This window comes from Ceratotherium simum, chromosome 9, assembly GCF_057802395.1.
Source record: "Ceratotherium simum simum isolate JZ-2026a chromosome 9, ASM5780239v1, whole genome shotgun sequence".
Classification (NCBI taxonomy): Eukaryota; Metazoa; Chordata; class Mammalia; order Perissodactyla; family Rhinocerotidae; genus Ceratotherium; species Ceratotherium simum.
The window spans coordinates 20,057,138-20,073,593 of record NC_141908.1 but is presented as its reverse complement, the minus strand read 5'-3'; the positions used below and the strand labels follow the sequence as shown (position 1 = coordinate 20,073,593).

Here is a 16,456-nt window from a genome sequence, read left to right as displayed (position 1 = left end):
TAGTATGTGCTTCATTGAATGACGTACTTCACCTACATTGGTTCACAGGGGAGGCAAATTGTGTAGACTGGGAGCCTGGGCTCATAGTTGGCTGACTGGGTTCAAATACTGGTTCCATCTTTACAAGTTGTCTGAACTTAGATATTTAAGCTCTTTAAAATGTCCTTTCCCAACCTCTAAAAGGGAAAATTAATAGTATACCTACCATCTTGTTGTTAGGAGGATTAAATTAAAGGGTTTAGCATAGTAGCTGGCTTATAGTAAATACACAATAAATAACTATTATCGTTATGGTTATTACTAAGCCTCCTTCCTTCTATACGGTGAGGAAACTGAAAGTCAAAAAGGGTAAGCAACTTGCCCAAGATTATCATATAATAAGTAATAGAACAAGTTCACCTGCCTGAGAATATCTGTGGTTCCGGCACCTTCTTCTCAATGATGTCTCAGTGCTGCCTGACAAAGAGTAAAGATCCTAAATGAGAAAGAGAGAAAGAGTTTAAGTAATGCTTTCAAAGTACAGCACTAAATCATTCCTGGTTTCTAGAACTTTTTTTTTTTTCTAAATCCCATTGTTCTACCCATCAGTGAAGCCATTTTCCATGCACAAGTTAAGCCCAGTTCTCTGTGGAAAGACAATGTCACCCATCCCAGGCACAAGTCACGCTTAATAGAGGTGGCAGGACAGGTCACCAGCAAAGCTGCCTGGATCTCAGCCAGTCCTCCAGAAGGTGAACTCACTCCCACTCAACCCCACTGTCCTGGATGTTCTCCAGGATTGAGTGACAGGTCCTGCCATGTGGGCAGTCAAAGGCATGGGGGCAGTGGAGATCATATGGAAGATGGAAGAAACACATCAGGGATGGGCAAAAGCCAAACAGATAGCACGGCCTCACCGCAGGTGGCTAAGAAACCGCAGAAGCAAGCTGACTAATCGGGCACACGTACAGCTGGGAGAACCAGGAAAGGGACAAGGAAGTCAAGTCCGAAAGGCACCAACTTGGCAAAGAACAACTGCAGCCAGAAAACTAACGGAGATGTTTGTGGACTAGGAAAGAGTCAAACCCCAGTGGTGTGAGGGCTTCAGGATTGGTGGCGAGGAGGATATGGAGCAGAAGTGGAATAATCAGGAATACACAGCAAGCAGCAGTTGAGAGCAGCAGCCAGAAGCTAGCTTGGCCAGGTCTAAAAAACCAGAACAAGGGACTACTAACACAAGGATGGTGGGCAAAGTTAGGAAGCCTATAGACTAACACCAAGGGGTCTTCTTTTGTCTCAGCAACGGTAAGAGACCAGTTGGATTTCTGTTGGAAGCAGTCGCCATCCCATTTCTCAGAGATATCCATTGTTAATGGGCATATGTACATATACACAAACATACATCTGTGTCCATATACAAATATACCCACAAATATCTTCTCAGACATTCAAAAACGGGATTAGACTATACACGTGTTGTCCAATATTTCTTCACATAACCAGATCAGGAACATCTTTCCACGTCTGTGAACGTACTGCTGCATGATGATTTTAGTGGCCTAGTCATATGCTATCATGTATATGAAGCACAACCTACTTAGGCACTCCCTACTGAAGGGCATGTACAATAGGGGATGTATAGTTTTTCACTGTTATAAGCAATACTATAATTATCATCTATTTCCTTGGGATTAATTCCTGGATGTAGAATTTGTAAATCAAAGGACATGGCATTTTTAAATCTTTTACTACATAAGAAAAAAAAGTGAAAGGCTGCACCAATTTACCCTCTCACAAGCAATATGAAAGGACAGTTTCTCTACACCCTTCCCAAAACTGGGTATTATTATTTTGCCAATTTGCTAAGAAAAGAATGCCAAGTCACTTTGCTATCTGCATTCCTCTGCTTATTAAAGAGATTGAACATTTTTATAAGTGTATTCATGACTCCTAGGTACAAGATTCATCCTTCTACTGAAAGATGGCATTGAAGTGGTGGGTGAAACTAGCTGGGCAGCTGCTCAGACCTGGCCCTAAAGAGAGATTTCGTCTTCATGTCTGCAGGTTCTATCAAGGGTCCCAGAGACTGTACCTCAGCTTTGCAGATGCAAAACCTGACTTCTTCTGTTGACCCAAGTGTGGCACTATTATTGGCTATGGGAACAGATGTTCGCTAAACCAGGATGTTAACTATCAGCTTACAATAAAGAAATATAGTCTTTCTAATAATGGGAATATTCATGTCCAATATCTAGGATACTCTTCTGGAGAACAAACTAGGAATCAGAAGGTTATTTAATGAATAAAAACTTATCCCCAGAGACAGAAAGGAGCAGCGAGAGAGCATTTCTAGAGACCAGAATATATCTGCAGACAGTTAGAGTCCCACCCCCTGAGTGATTCTTTCTCTAGTTCCATATGTCTTGAGGACAATTACTCTCACCAAGCATATCCAGAGACCCACTCCCTTCATAGACATGGCCAGGAGAGGGGTCTGTGGCTGTGGACGACCCACATGATGACCAAACTAACAACTTCAGTCTCAGTTACCTCCTGCTCCAACCTGTAAAATTAATCAGCCACATAGGCCCATGGGCACCAGTAGCCTCCATTAACACCCTGTTCTAACCTTCTGGTCCAATCAATCAACCAATATCTTCCTTCTCTCTCTCTCTCATACACACACTCTTGATTTCTTTGATTTCTCATGCAGTGGTACAAATGTTTTCTATTTTGCTTTAGCCTTCTTTTATCACATGAATCCGTTTTGTCTCCCCAGCTTACACTTGCCTGAGACCACCCCCTGGTTCTAAAATTGGGATGTTTGTTCCCTGGAAGGCTCACCAAGGTTTGCTGAGTTATACTTAGAGCCAGAGGATAAACATGGCTTATCTAAGAAACTCATTTTTCTAAATGTCACATAATGTAGAACATCTCAAAAGTAGAGAAAACATATATAGCAGAATACAAAATATATAGTATTCATATCAAATATTATTTTTGAAAAAAATAGAGATTCTCAGGAATTCCAAGTTGCCTACCATGTCTGATTTAACCCCTAACCAGCCTTCACCCTCCCACCTCCACACCGCACCATGGGAGGGCTACGCAACCAAGCTCCTCTGCCTCTTAAGAGCACTTTGGTGGGAAAGTTTAGGAAGCACTAATAATCCGTTAGGGTAAAGATTAAGAGCAAAGATCAGATAGACCTGAGGTCAGAAGGACCTGGCTTGGAAAACAGCACCCCCTTTACTAGTTGGGTGTCTTCGAGTGAGGAATTTAATGCCTCTAGGCCTCAATTTCCCCATTTGCTGAAGGGAATAATAACAAAATAATTGATAGAATGTCAGATAGTCATGGGAGTTTATAAAATTTGCAAAATTAATTTTTAAACATTTATTTATAACTGATCTCGGCTCAGCTCTTGGGCTTCCATTTCTGCTGATAGTGGAAAACTTTTACTCCCCCAGTATAAGATAATTCAGTCTTTTCTAATTCAAGACTTTCTTTGGGGGAAAATATTGACTTAAATTCAAATTCACCCCTCAAACTTCTTCATCCCTGGAAGGCATCTGAGTACAAGGGGATTCTTCATGGTATTAGGATGGAGCAGGGTCTGTCACATCAGCGCCCCACTGCTGGAGTTCATATCTGTTCTGGTCCAAGTGGTAGAAGTGTCCACGCCAGCCACAGGCACAGCCTGGAGTCAGCAGGGAGAAGGCAGGCCTCCTTGTTCCACACCTGGGTTGATCTAACATTGGTGGTCTCTGCTACCATGCCTAGGTGGTGTGTGGTTTTCTCTGGCAGGATTCAGCTGCCTCCCAGCCTCCTGATATGCAGACCCTCAAAGGAGCAGCCAAGCCTCCCTGTGAGGCGCATGCACCACTGGGGTGTCCTCCTTGGTGTCTCAGTCGAGTATCTCCTGGGCACACTGGCACTCACTCCTGGGCTAATGCTCACACTTCCTCCACTCAAGGAGCTGGAGTGGAGGTGGGGGAGGTTTGGGGGTGAGGTTTTTGTGAAGTCTGGTAGATATTCTCCCAAGGGTGGGAACATCTAGAACCCAGGACAACTCTGCCATTCATGAAGAAACTTCCTGGTTTATCCCCTGCTGAAAACTCTAACTCTGAGGAACATGTCCAGGTAAGACGTAGGACCTTTGAGGCCAGCTCTGAGCCACAAGCTATTCAAATAGCAGTTGCACATTAAACAAAAGTCATCGTGGGTTCCCAGCCCACGAAAAGTACAGGAAACAAAATTAAATAGAAGTTTTAGTGATCGAAAGTGAAATAGCTACTGACAAAATAGCAGACAGAGAACACTTATAAACTTGAAACTTATACAAATCATGGCTTGAAATGATACTTATCTCTAAGTAGCATGAGAATTAACTAATGTTGAGCTCCTACACAATGTAAGTGATATATAAATGCTAAACAATTTACGTTTGCTGAACCACTTAGGATGCTTACTGAAATATCATGCAATACTGACATTCTAGAAGATTAATCCCCCCCAAAAAGCAAATGACTTCCAAAGTGGCTTGACAAATGACAAGGAAATAGTAGTTTTATGAATCTGATACTGATGTTTTGCATGAGAATGGAACAAACATTAAAAGAGAAAAATCTATCAATATCTCCAAGATAATATTATGGTGTCTGGGTAGCTGCACCTGGCTTTCTGGAGAAAGCCATACCAAAATAACAGCTTTCCCTAAACGTGCTGGCTCATGAAGTAATGGATTTGCTATTTCAGCAAACATTTTGTGAACACTTACATGCTGGTACTATGCCTAATGTTGGGAATACAAAGATAAATAAAGCATGACTCCTGCCCTGAGGGCGCTCACTCTCACTTGCTATTTTGCCTATGTCCTCTATCTTCAGAACTAGGACCATCCCTGGGACTTCCTCAGTCTTCCTGACCTCAACAACCTGGCAGTCACCCTGTACTCCTCCATGTCCCTCAAATGCCAAATACAATTAGTCACCAAAACCAAGGGTCACTGCTCCAATCTCTCCTTGGTTGCGAGTCGCCCTTGGGGCAATAACTCCCCTGCACTTCCAGGCTGCCTTGGCATTGGAGAAGGTCTTGAACAGAGAAGCAAGGAGGGCCTGAAACTGTCCTCTACAGCTGCAGTGAAATCACAGGGAGACTCAGGGACGTGACATGGGGCACTCAAGTGTCTGTTCCACCAATTGTCCTAGTCAAGGAGGGCCATAGGGCAGAAAGATGATGACATGAGCATTAAATGGGGAGATAATGGGGATAAGAGACTAGGGAGGGGTGGGGGAAAAAAGAGCAAGAAGGTGGAGAGAACAGGGACAGGACGGAGATGGAAAAGAGAAAGGAAGGAGTCCGGAAGCCAAGCGAGAGGCAGCAGTTAGGATCCCAGGAAAAGTTCAATCTACCTGCTCAGTGGAACAGGATGAAGGGCAGAGAGTAGATTTTCAGACAAATAAGACAGTGCCAATTATCAAAACAGGGTTAGGAGCTCTTATGGGCCTGCAGGTATGTGTCCTAGTGGACTTTCAGATAATGGAGGTGAGAGTCAGGAGGGTATCATGAAACCTAGTTGAGAAAATTAGAAAAAAAAAAAAAAAAAAGTGACACTGGGCTTCCCCCCAAACTACTGTCATATTCCAAACAGAAGGATCTGAGAATTTTAAATTTTAAATTTGCAACTTCAAGGAAGGATAAGCAAAGGCAATTACCTGGCTTTTATGTCCCACAATGATTGGCAACATTTACTGCTGGAAAAAGTGTGATTCTTGCACTGGTCTGAGATTCCTAATGCAGTGTGACTGGGGGTTGAGGGTAGGGGAGAGAGCCGGCACCTGGAAGGCCTCTCTCCTTCAAAACTACCTTTCTCACCACCTCACTGATGCCTGAAATTCTGGTTTTGTTTCGGTAGAAGGAAAGAAATGACGACCAGATGTTGAGCCTATCCTGTGTTAGCTCTATGCAAGGGGATTTACATACATTATCACGTTTACTCCTCACACGACATCCTCTGAGGAAAAGATGTTGAATCCTCATTTTACAAATGAGAAAATTAAAGCTGAGAGTAGTTAAGAAACACTTCCAAGGTCACACAGCTAATTAGAGGCAGAGCCACAACTCAAGCTATATCTTTCTGCACCAAAGTTTCCAGTTTTTCCCCTATATCATGCTGCATCCATTGGGCATAACACTTTATCTCTTGGTAACAATGCCATCACCCCTAAAAAGAATCACACACTTTCAGGCGTCACTAACTTTGCTCATTCATTCCATGCACATCTACTGAGCACTTTGTTAGATTCATTCATTCAAGGTATTTGCAGAGTCCTACTATGTGCCAGGCACTGTGTTAGGCACTGGGGATACATCAGTGAATGACCTGCATGTGATCCCTGTGCCCTGGTAGGAGAAAGAGACACAAAACAATTAAATTAAAAAAAATACAAATTGTGGCATGTGCTAGGAAGGAAATAAACAGGAGGCTGAGACAGAGAGTACTAGAGGATGGGTGGCCTGTACTGGAAAGTGACATTCAAGACAAGCTCTGAAGAATGAGAAGGGCGGCCATGGAAGCTGGGAGAAAGGGATTGTAAGCAGCAGGAACAACCCCAGAAAATATCCCAGAGCATGAAACAAGCTTAAAGAAGGCTTCTCTGACTGGAGAATGGTGAGTACAGGAAATGAGTTTGCAGGGTGCTTGAGAAACAGACAGGACTGATCCTACAGGGCTTTGTAGGCTCTTTCGGGATTCGGGGTTTTATGCTATGGGCAAAAGAAGCCATGACGAATTTCAGTCAGAGAGGGGACGTGATCCAACTATGTTTTTAAAAGACTTCTCTGGCTGCACATGCAAAATGGACTGTTGGAGGCCAATGGTAAAGACAAGGAGAACAGTTAGGAGACTGCTGTAATATTCCAGGAAAGAGACAAAGAGGGCCTGGATTCCAGTGCTAGCACTAGAAGTTGAGGGAAGTAGCTGGCTCTGAGACCCCTCGGAGGCTGAACCAAGAGGACTTGCTAATAGATCAGATATGGGAAGAGAAGAAGGTGACTGTTGGGTTTCTGCTGGAGCAATTAGATGGATAGTGGGGCCATATGTTGAGATGATTTGATAAGGGAAATAGGGGAACATAGTCTTGATTTTGAACTCTTAAGTTTCTGAAATTCAACTTGTCTATGAGACATCCAAGTGGAGATACCTAGTAAAAATCCGGCTCTGTGAGTCTGGGGCTCAGAGGAGAGGTCAGCTCAGGAGATACCAATTTTGGAGTTGGAAGAATGAACAAAGAGAGAGGAGAACCCAAGGAAGAAGCTGATATTCAGACATTTAGTGCAGGAGGAAGATGCTGCAAAGAAAATGAGAAGGAGCAGCCAGTGGGGTATGAAGTGAACCAGGAGAGAATGATTTCATGGAAACAAAGGACACCATCATGGGCATCATTCTAAGGTTGCTGAGAGGTGAAGGAAGCAAGAGTAAAATGATGAATGAGACAGAATGCTCATCTCACAAGAGTTCATGGTCTGATGTGAAAGACCGATATGATTGATGAAGGCATAAAAAGCTAGCGTAACATTTATTGAGCACTTGCTATGTGACAGGAACTATGCTAAATTATCTACATGCGTTATCATCAAAGCTCCAGTGAAGTAGAAATCATTATTACCCTCATTTTACAGATGAGAAACTAAGGCTCAGAGAGAGTTGGTAGTTCAGCAAAGGTCACAGAGCTGGAAAGAGGGGGAGTCAGGGGGCCAGCCCAGTGGCGCAAGTGGTTAAGTGCATGCACTCCACTTCGGTGGCCCGGGGTTCACAGGTTCGGATTCCGGGGGTGCACCAACGCACCGCTTGTCAAGCCATGCTGTGCCAACGTCCCATATACAGTAGAGGAAGATAGGCACAGATGTTAGCCCAGGGCCAATCTTCCTCCGCAAAAAAGAGGAGGATTGGCATCGGATGTTAGCTCAGGGCTGGTCTTCCTCACCAAAAAAAAAAAAAAGAGGGGGAGTCGGGATTTAAAGGTAGGCAGTGTGACTCCCAAGGTACACTCCTAACCACAAAGGTACCCACCTCTAGTTGGAGACGTAGACATGGAGCCCACTCCCTTATTACTCCCCTTGGTTCTTTCCTGCCTGACCTACTCCTCTCCCTGTTCCCATATAGGTCCTTTCTCGGAACCTGGGATGGCTCTTCTTCCTGCAGTGACCTTGTTCAATCACCACCTTGTGGGCATGATGCTCAGAGAGGCAGCCCCAGCATTGGGGCTCTCATGGCAGCGAGCTTTCAAGTCCCCCCCAGCCCCTCACAGCTACAAGCTTTGCCTTACCAGGACACTAAACCTCTCTCAAGGTCCCCATACGTGCCCAAAACCCAAGATCTCGCCGAGGGATATTTAATCTTCATTTTAAACCAGAAACTGACAGATCAGTCTCAGGCACTTTGGACGCTGGTTGACTTGGCAGAGCAGCAAAGGGAGTAATCATTGCTGATAAAACTGAGAAAAATGGAAGAAAAAGCTATTTTAGCTTAAATTGTTTCCTATAAGACAGTTTTGAAGGTAAAAGGTACTATCTTCTTGTCAGTGTCAACATTCCTCTCACTGGATAAGTAAAATTATGTTTCTACCAGTGACGAAATCTCTCCAAAAGGAAGGTGACATTTTGTCTGGTTTCTGGCAAGGAAAGATTAGGTTGATGAAACTGGTAACTGTATGGATGCATAAAAGAACATTTGCATAGGACACAAGTGAACATCACTAAATTTCTACTGTCTGCAATGAGTGCATGCCCAGAACTCTTAAATCTTGCTACACTAATATGGCTCAATTGACTTGATGAATATTTTTCACTGAATTTGTGCCAGCTGTTTGGGTGACAGATACAGCCAGAGACTGTAAGCTACTGCTTTCTCTCTATTACCTATAATCCAAACTCATCACCTAATTGTCAGCAGCCAATATCCAGATAGACACCTTTGCTCTCTCCTCCATAACCTCTAGCCGTACCATCTTGCTGATCCAGCACCGTAGTCTATCACTCGTTCATCTGAGTTCAATTGCATCAAAAATTCAAAAGGAGTTTAAGCAATGCCTCATCCTGCACGAAAATTCAACATTCAAGGCTTCTGACCCGAGGGTGCCAGGCACTGCATTTCCAGCTGCACTTTGTCTCCCTCTGTGTGATGGATGACATGCCAACTGAGCCCATGATAGTTAATGCCTTCACCTCCAAGTGTAGGTCCCCAAGACCTAGAGCTGCAGAAAGAACCAAAGGAATTGCTCTGAAGTGTTAAAAGCAATTCCCTCCTGTGGGAGAGAACCAAGACCCCTTTATTTCATAGCTGGTGAGCTGAAGCTTGCAACTGCTTGGCATCTAGCGTGGGTTTGCATCCAGAAAACCAGAAATGAGAAATAGAAGCAGAAGCACAGCTTGGGCACACATCAATGTGTCTGAACTTAGCAGAAGTGGAATTCTCTAAGATATTAAGGAGCATTTGTGTCCCACCTCATGGTACAGCTCTGGGGCTGTTCTCAGATCTTGTCATGGCTGATTCTTCTCAAATTACCAGTTGATCTAAGTCACGTGCACCTTTTGGAAAGTTGTAAATGTGGAGCTCGCGCCAAGCCAAAATCACAAATATATGAGAAGCAGAGAAGGGGGAAGAGAAAAAAGTGAAGGAAAATTCAGAAAGAAGAGTTTAACAATTTTCACGGATTCATCCAAAGAATATAAGCAAATGTCATTTTTATTTCCAAATAATCATACAAATAAATAATAGGAACTGAAGTAAAAAAAAAAAAAAAAAAGTTTTTTCTAAATTATGCCATTATACAAGGCATTATATTTTCTCCCACTTCTGTCCTCTTCCTCCTTCTCGACTCCCACTCTGCCTCTAAATACAGCACATTTACAACCTAAGATGTGGCTGATTATAATATGCAACATTATTTTGTGAGCCATCAAGAAAGAAAAAAAAAATGCTGCCAATTAAACCCTGAGACATACCTTGGTTTCAGAGATGTTAAAATGTGTAAAAGAGCATTTATCATAAAATCTATGAACCACAGCATAAACGCACACACACACACATCACACGCGTCAATGAATTTCTCCAGCAAAGGTAGAAAAACTGTCATCAAGAACCAATTTTCCAAACAGGCTAGATTTGTGCCACTCCTAAAAAGGAGGGAGTGGGGAGTCTGAAGTTTATTTTATGGCATATATTTGCTGCCTAAAGACCACACAGAACACCACTGACAGATAATGGACCATGTTTCATATCTGAGAAATGTGTCTTATTTTTAAAACTGAAAGCAGAGAAAGTCATTAGATTTGCTTTCACTTTTGCCACAGAATGGCAGGGCAATTTTCATCATACCTGTTCCTCTTTGTTTCCCTCATTTTCCATTTTCCTCTTTTCTTTACATTCATCTTTATTCTCACTCTTTGTTGGTTTTTTTTTTTTTTTACTTAAAATCTCATTTAGTTGTCTCCATATCTCATTAATGTGTCTGCCTCAAAGGTCCTTAATAATAACATATTGTACATGTTTATTACACTTGATGGGAAGTAATTTTATTGAAGCCACTTTTGTCTCCTCATTTGCAAGTAATCTTGTGTCTCCACACCGGTAATACTGTCCCTAAGAAGGCAGTATTTTTAGCGTTATACTTGTTTGTTATACCCAGGGAGATGATAATGAGAATTCATGAGGCTGAAAAGCAGGTACAGAGACTCCATCTCCAAAACAACCCAGTGCCTGACTATAATGAAGATGATTTATATTCATTTGGCATAATGTTCCTGACAGCTAATAGTGGCCATTTTCTCTTCAAGACTAAGGATTTGTTTAGATCAACTTACTTGTTGCATTGGTTATTTGTTAAAGCCCTAACTAGATCACTCATACAAAAAGTTGGCACCAATTAATTGAAATTTAATTATTCATCAAGTAAACATTTATTAAATGTCCAACCTTTGTCCAGACATTCTGACAGGCACCGAGAACAGGTCAATAGCTAAGATATAGTCCCTGACCTCAAGTTGAGCAGAAAAGGGAAACACATATGAATTAAACATGGCCCAACATATGAGTCTCTGTCAGCTGCTATAACAAAATACCGTAGACTGGGAGGCTTATAAACAACAAACATTTATTGCTCACAGTTCTGGAGGCTAGAAATCTGAGATCAGGGTGCCAGCATGGTTTAGTGAGGGCACTCCTCCAGGTCACAGACTTCTCATTGTCTCCTCACATGGTGGAAGGGGCTAGGGAGCTCTGTGGGGTCTCTGTATAAGAGCACTAATCCCATTCATGAGGGCCCCACCCTCACTACCTAATCACCTCCCAAAGACCCCACCTTCTCACACAATCACATTGGGCATTAGGATTCAATATGTGAATTTGAGGGGGGACACATAGCACCCAACAACCCTCAGACAATTAAATTAGCACTGTCCCTCCCTTATTTCCCCCACTTGACTAGCAATTACTACCTCCTCTAGATTCCTGTTGCCCTCAACTAAGACAGCCCAAGCCTGTGTCTACAGTATCCCCACTTCCTAATCCTACAAACACCCACAAAATATAACTTAAGAAAGAAAGAAAAATGGAAGCATCAATGAGAGACATAGTCTATTCCATTATTTATGTCCTCTGTTTCATTTCTCTGAGCCTTCAAACAAAAACTAGAACATGTCTCAATTTTGCAATAATTTATTATGGAGATTTTCAAATATGTGAGGTAGAAAGAATAGACTATGAACTCCAAGTACTTATTCCCAGCTTCAATAATTAACAACAATTCTGCCATTTTGATTTCATCTATGCCCTCTGCCTTTTTTCTTATTGGATTTCAAAGCCTAGATCTCCTACCATTTCACCCAGAATTACTTCAGCATGTATCTCTAAGTGATGGGGACTTTTTTTCCTTTAAACTTCACCACAATGCCATTATCTCATCTAACAAAATTAACAAGAATTTCTTATTATCACCTAATAACCTGCCTCATTTTCCCCTGATTATCTCAAAAATGTACTTGTTAATACAGTTAATTTCTTCAAATCAGGATCCAGAAAAAGTCCACAAATAGAATTTGTTTGATTAGTCTTTTAAGTCTTTTTTTATCCAAAACAGTTTTCTCTCTCTTTCTTCTCCATGCCATTTATTTGTTGAAGAAAATTAGTCATTTGTCCAGTGGCTGAATGCATCCTTGTGGAGTCATCCAACACATTCCCCTTTCCTCTGTATTTTCTATAAACTGGTAGTTGGATCTAGAGGCTTGATTACATCTAGGTTCAATATTTTTAGCAAAAAGATGCCATAGACTATTGCATCACATCAGGAGGCACAGAATGTCTGGCTGTCCCACTTTTCATGATAATCAATGGGTTCAGGTGATGTCAACCTGATTCCCCCACTGAAAAGTCTCCCCATGAACTTTCACCTAGTGTTTGTGTGGCCATCGATAATCATTGCCTGGAGCCCCTATTCCATTAGGGATTTTATTTAGATTAATTGATCCTTTCAACAGAGTGAGATAATTTACCCTTGAATTGGTAAACCAAAAAAAACTAAGGTTCAAAACATTTTTTAAAGCACCAAAACACACTTGAGACAGTTATGCAAAAAAAAGATAAAAGTGGCAGTTTTCAACCCATAGATTCCTGAACCTCTTTTGAGAACAAGAATCCTGTTTTAATGTCTAAAAATTTCACAGACCCCCTACTTGATAGTAGTTGTCCTTTTAATACTAATTGATTAGAAAAATATAAATGATGAACAGCTTCTATGAATTCAGTGCCCCTCTAAACAGATTTCTATCATATTGATCATAACAGTACTCTATATACACTTGAAATATAGCAAAGCGTGTGTGTCATAGAGATAAAATAAAACATTTAAAATTATACAGGTTGCAATCTTTCCCCCTTCTGTCTTACCTCCCAAATAATGCCCTCTCCAGAGAGGAAAGATTCCAACCTGCTCATCCAGCCCCGTGCTCTCCTCTGGAGTACAGATTCCCAGTAATGACCTAAGAGGCGGGAGGGTATGGCTGATTCAGCCCAAAGAAGCCAGGGAGGTTGAGTTGATAAACACAATAAAGAGCTGATCAAGAAAGAGAGACTGGTGGGGGGAGAACTTCTTCAGGCTAAGTGTCAGAGAGTCTGAGAAAGTACACAGAGAGCAAAAAGCAAGATTTTCTGTCCAGATTTGCTCCCCTACCCATCCTCCACCCTTTGATACTTTTAAAGGAGACGCAGAAGCCTCAAATTCCTATTCCACTTATTCTGGACACCAGGATTTTACATGACTTACACATGTATGTGTGAGACATAGCCCTGACTCAGCCAACAATGTTTCCTTACAGATCTATAAGGAATAACTCTAGGAAGCTCCTTTCCTTCTCCCCACCCCACTGGGGTCCACAGTCCAGCAACTGCCCACTATGAGTATCTGGTACTTTGGTTCCTAACACATCACCTATAGGCTCTACCATCATCAACCCACAATAATATTAACAGTACTCTCCATTAAGTGCCTTGTCTACATAAATCCAGAGGGCAAATAAGCATATTCCCTCCATAAGGGCACCTTTTAAGCTAGAGGTTGATCCCCCAAGACCGACCAGACAGCCCAAGGCACCATCAGTCCTTGTGATCATCAAGGTAAGGAACCCCAATGGTCTTCTTTCCCACTGGGGCCAAAAAAACACACAGTGCTACTGCCTGGCTAGGCTGGTTGCTCACAAGACAAGCTAGGAGGCTAATTGGGTCAGTGATCTAAACTCTGATGTTTGCAACACACACTCGGGAGCCCCAAACTCAAGCCTCCTTCCTCCAAACAACACACCATTTGATGTTTCTGCTGATATTCTTCACTCAGTCGAAGGCATTTTACTCAAGAACTCACGAAGTGAAACTTTTGAAATTGTGAAGGAATGAAGCAATTTGTTGCAAGCAGAGCTGGCTTTACAGACACGCTGAAAAGATGGGGATCAGCTTCAATCCATCAATCAGAAAGAATTTGCAAAACATCTTGAATGAGTCAGTTCCCTGGAAAGACAGCTCAGAAGAGGGGTTGAGGGGCAGAGTGGACCTGAGGAGAATGGTGAGGCTGCCAGCTAAACAAGGGTTCCTGTCCCAATCCTCAACTCCAATTCTGTTAACAGAGCTCTTTCCCCAATATTCAAAAAAAACAGAGGGGACAACTTGCCATGAGACAAAAAGCTAAATTCACTGTCTTCATCAAGCCTCTAACCCAATATTCTTCTTAACGTTTTTTTAGAATTGCTCAGCCAGAACATACTCCTGAAATGCAAATCAGGCGGAAAAAAACAGAACAATATCATGGTGATACTGATTCCAGCCTTGAGAAATGAATCTTGACAAGAAGAGCCACTGTGTCTGTCTCCCTCCTCCCCTAAGTGAAATTGGACAGTAACAAAGTCAGGCTCAGCATTCATTCATCCAACAAATGCTTATTGGACGCCCCTGTGCTAGCGGATACAGAGATGAACAGGACCAAGCACCAGTCCACAATTTCCTGATCTAACTATGCCACTAACCCCAGAGCCACACAATGTGACGATGCCAGAGTAGAAGCGAGTCTACCATGCTACGGGTGGCGCATCCTAATTTTTCAGTGGGGAGTAAGGGAAAGCTAGGTAGGCACTTTGGAGTCTTGCTTTTGCTCTTGATTAATTGCAGCTGCAGGCTGTGGCTCTGAGATAAGAAGAGACTGGGTCCCACTTATCCCCCAAGAAATTCCACGTCTCAGCTTTCCAGGTTTTCCGAGGTCAAAGCTTTCACCCAAGAATTGCAGTCACCTGAGGAGAGCAATTTCTATAGAAAGAGGAGAGTGACTTACTCAAAGCCAAGACCTCCTCCCCAAGGTGATTATAGAGGAAGAAAGAAGAAAGGTGACTTTTAACAAAGATCTACTCCAGATAGGTGAGGGACAGCAAAGATGAGATGAGAAAGGTGAAGTTCGGGCCCTATTTTATTAATTAAAACTTTTATTGAGATAATTGTAGATTCACATATGGTTGTAAGAAATAATGCAGAGAGATCACTTGTACACTGTTTCCAGTCTCCCCCAATGGTAACATTATGAAAAACTATACTATACTACCACTGTCATAGGATATTGACATTCATACAATCCGCCAGTCTTATTCAGATTTCCCAGTTTTACTGTACTCATTTTTGTGAGGGTCTATTCAGTTCTATACAATTTCATCACCTGTATAGCTCATGTATCCACCACGACAGTTCCAACACCAAAGGATCCCTTGTGTTGCCCTTTTATGACCACACCCACCTCCCTCCCTCCACCCCTAACACCTGGTAACCACTAACTCTGTCTTCTATTTCTAACTGTTATATGAATGGAATTATACAGCGGGTAGATTCTTGGGATTGGCTTTATTCACTCAACATAATGCCCTGGCTATTCATCTAAGTTGTTGCATATACCAATAGTTTGTTCTTTTTTATTGCCGAGTAGATTCTACGGGATGGATATACTATAGTTTAACTCTTTACTCACTGAAGGACATTTAGATTGTTTCCAGTTTGGGGCTATTATGAATGAAGCTGCTTTGTACACATTCATATACAGGTTTTTAAATGCACAGCACCACGGAATTTAGAGACCACGTTCTGAAACAGGCTCCATTTTTAAATGGCCACTGAGCACTGGGGCTCACTGTGCACAGATGAACTGTGGAGGTAACGCATTTCCATCCCTTAGATGCTGGGCTGGCTGCCGAGTCCCTGGGCTTCAAGAGTCTGTCACTATGTGCCCTCCAGTCAGCACTAGGACTGGCTTGGATGAGTCTCAGCAGCGCTGGCAGGAAGGCACACCACGCGTCCGATGCTGCTCGGTATGGCTTCTAGGTATCCCACATCCCTGTGCTCCCTAGGCTTCTCCAACCATAATGTACAAAGGAAGCACCTGGGGAGTTCCTGCAATGCAGATTCCTGGGCCCCACCCCAGAAATTCTGATTTAGTCAGTCAAGGGTGAGCCTAACAACCTGCATTTATAACAAGCTAACCGAGTGTGGCTCCCTGGCCCCTCCCCCTTCCTGGTGTTTACATTTTTGTGTATTCCTCTTCTGGAGTGTGGGTGGGACCTGTGACTTGCTTCTCAACCAAAAGAATATGACAAAGGTGATGGAATCTCATTCCTATGATTAGGTTATGTTAGATAAGCCTCCATCTTGCCAGACTTGCTCTGGAGACCCTCCCTGCCAGCTTGATGAAGCAAGCGGCCATGCTGGGAAAGCCCATGTGGCAAAGAACTGCAGGCAGCCTGTAGGAGCTGGGGCAGCCTCCAGCCTCCACCAGCAAGAAGACCATCAGTCCTATGACCACAAGGACATAAATTCTGCCCACAACCTGAGTGAGCTTGGAGGTGGATGCTTCCACAGCCCGGGAAGTCAACATCTTGATTGCAGATCGTTTCTCCT

General features: G+C 42.8%; 1 long non-coding RNA gene across 1 annotated transcript in view; it reads right to left on the bottom strand.

The window, feature by feature from the left end:
* Window positions 1-408: 408 nt before the first annotated feature.
* LOC147916247 (uncharacterized) overlaps window positions 409-16,456 on the bottom strand; it is an 83,964-nt gene continuing 67,916 nt past the window's right edge. Inside the window, exon 3 of the long non-coding RNA XR_015553096.1 lies at window positions 409-475. This is a non-coding gene — a long non-coding RNA (uncharacterized LOC147916247). The remainder of the gene's footprint in view (window positions 476-16,456) is intronic.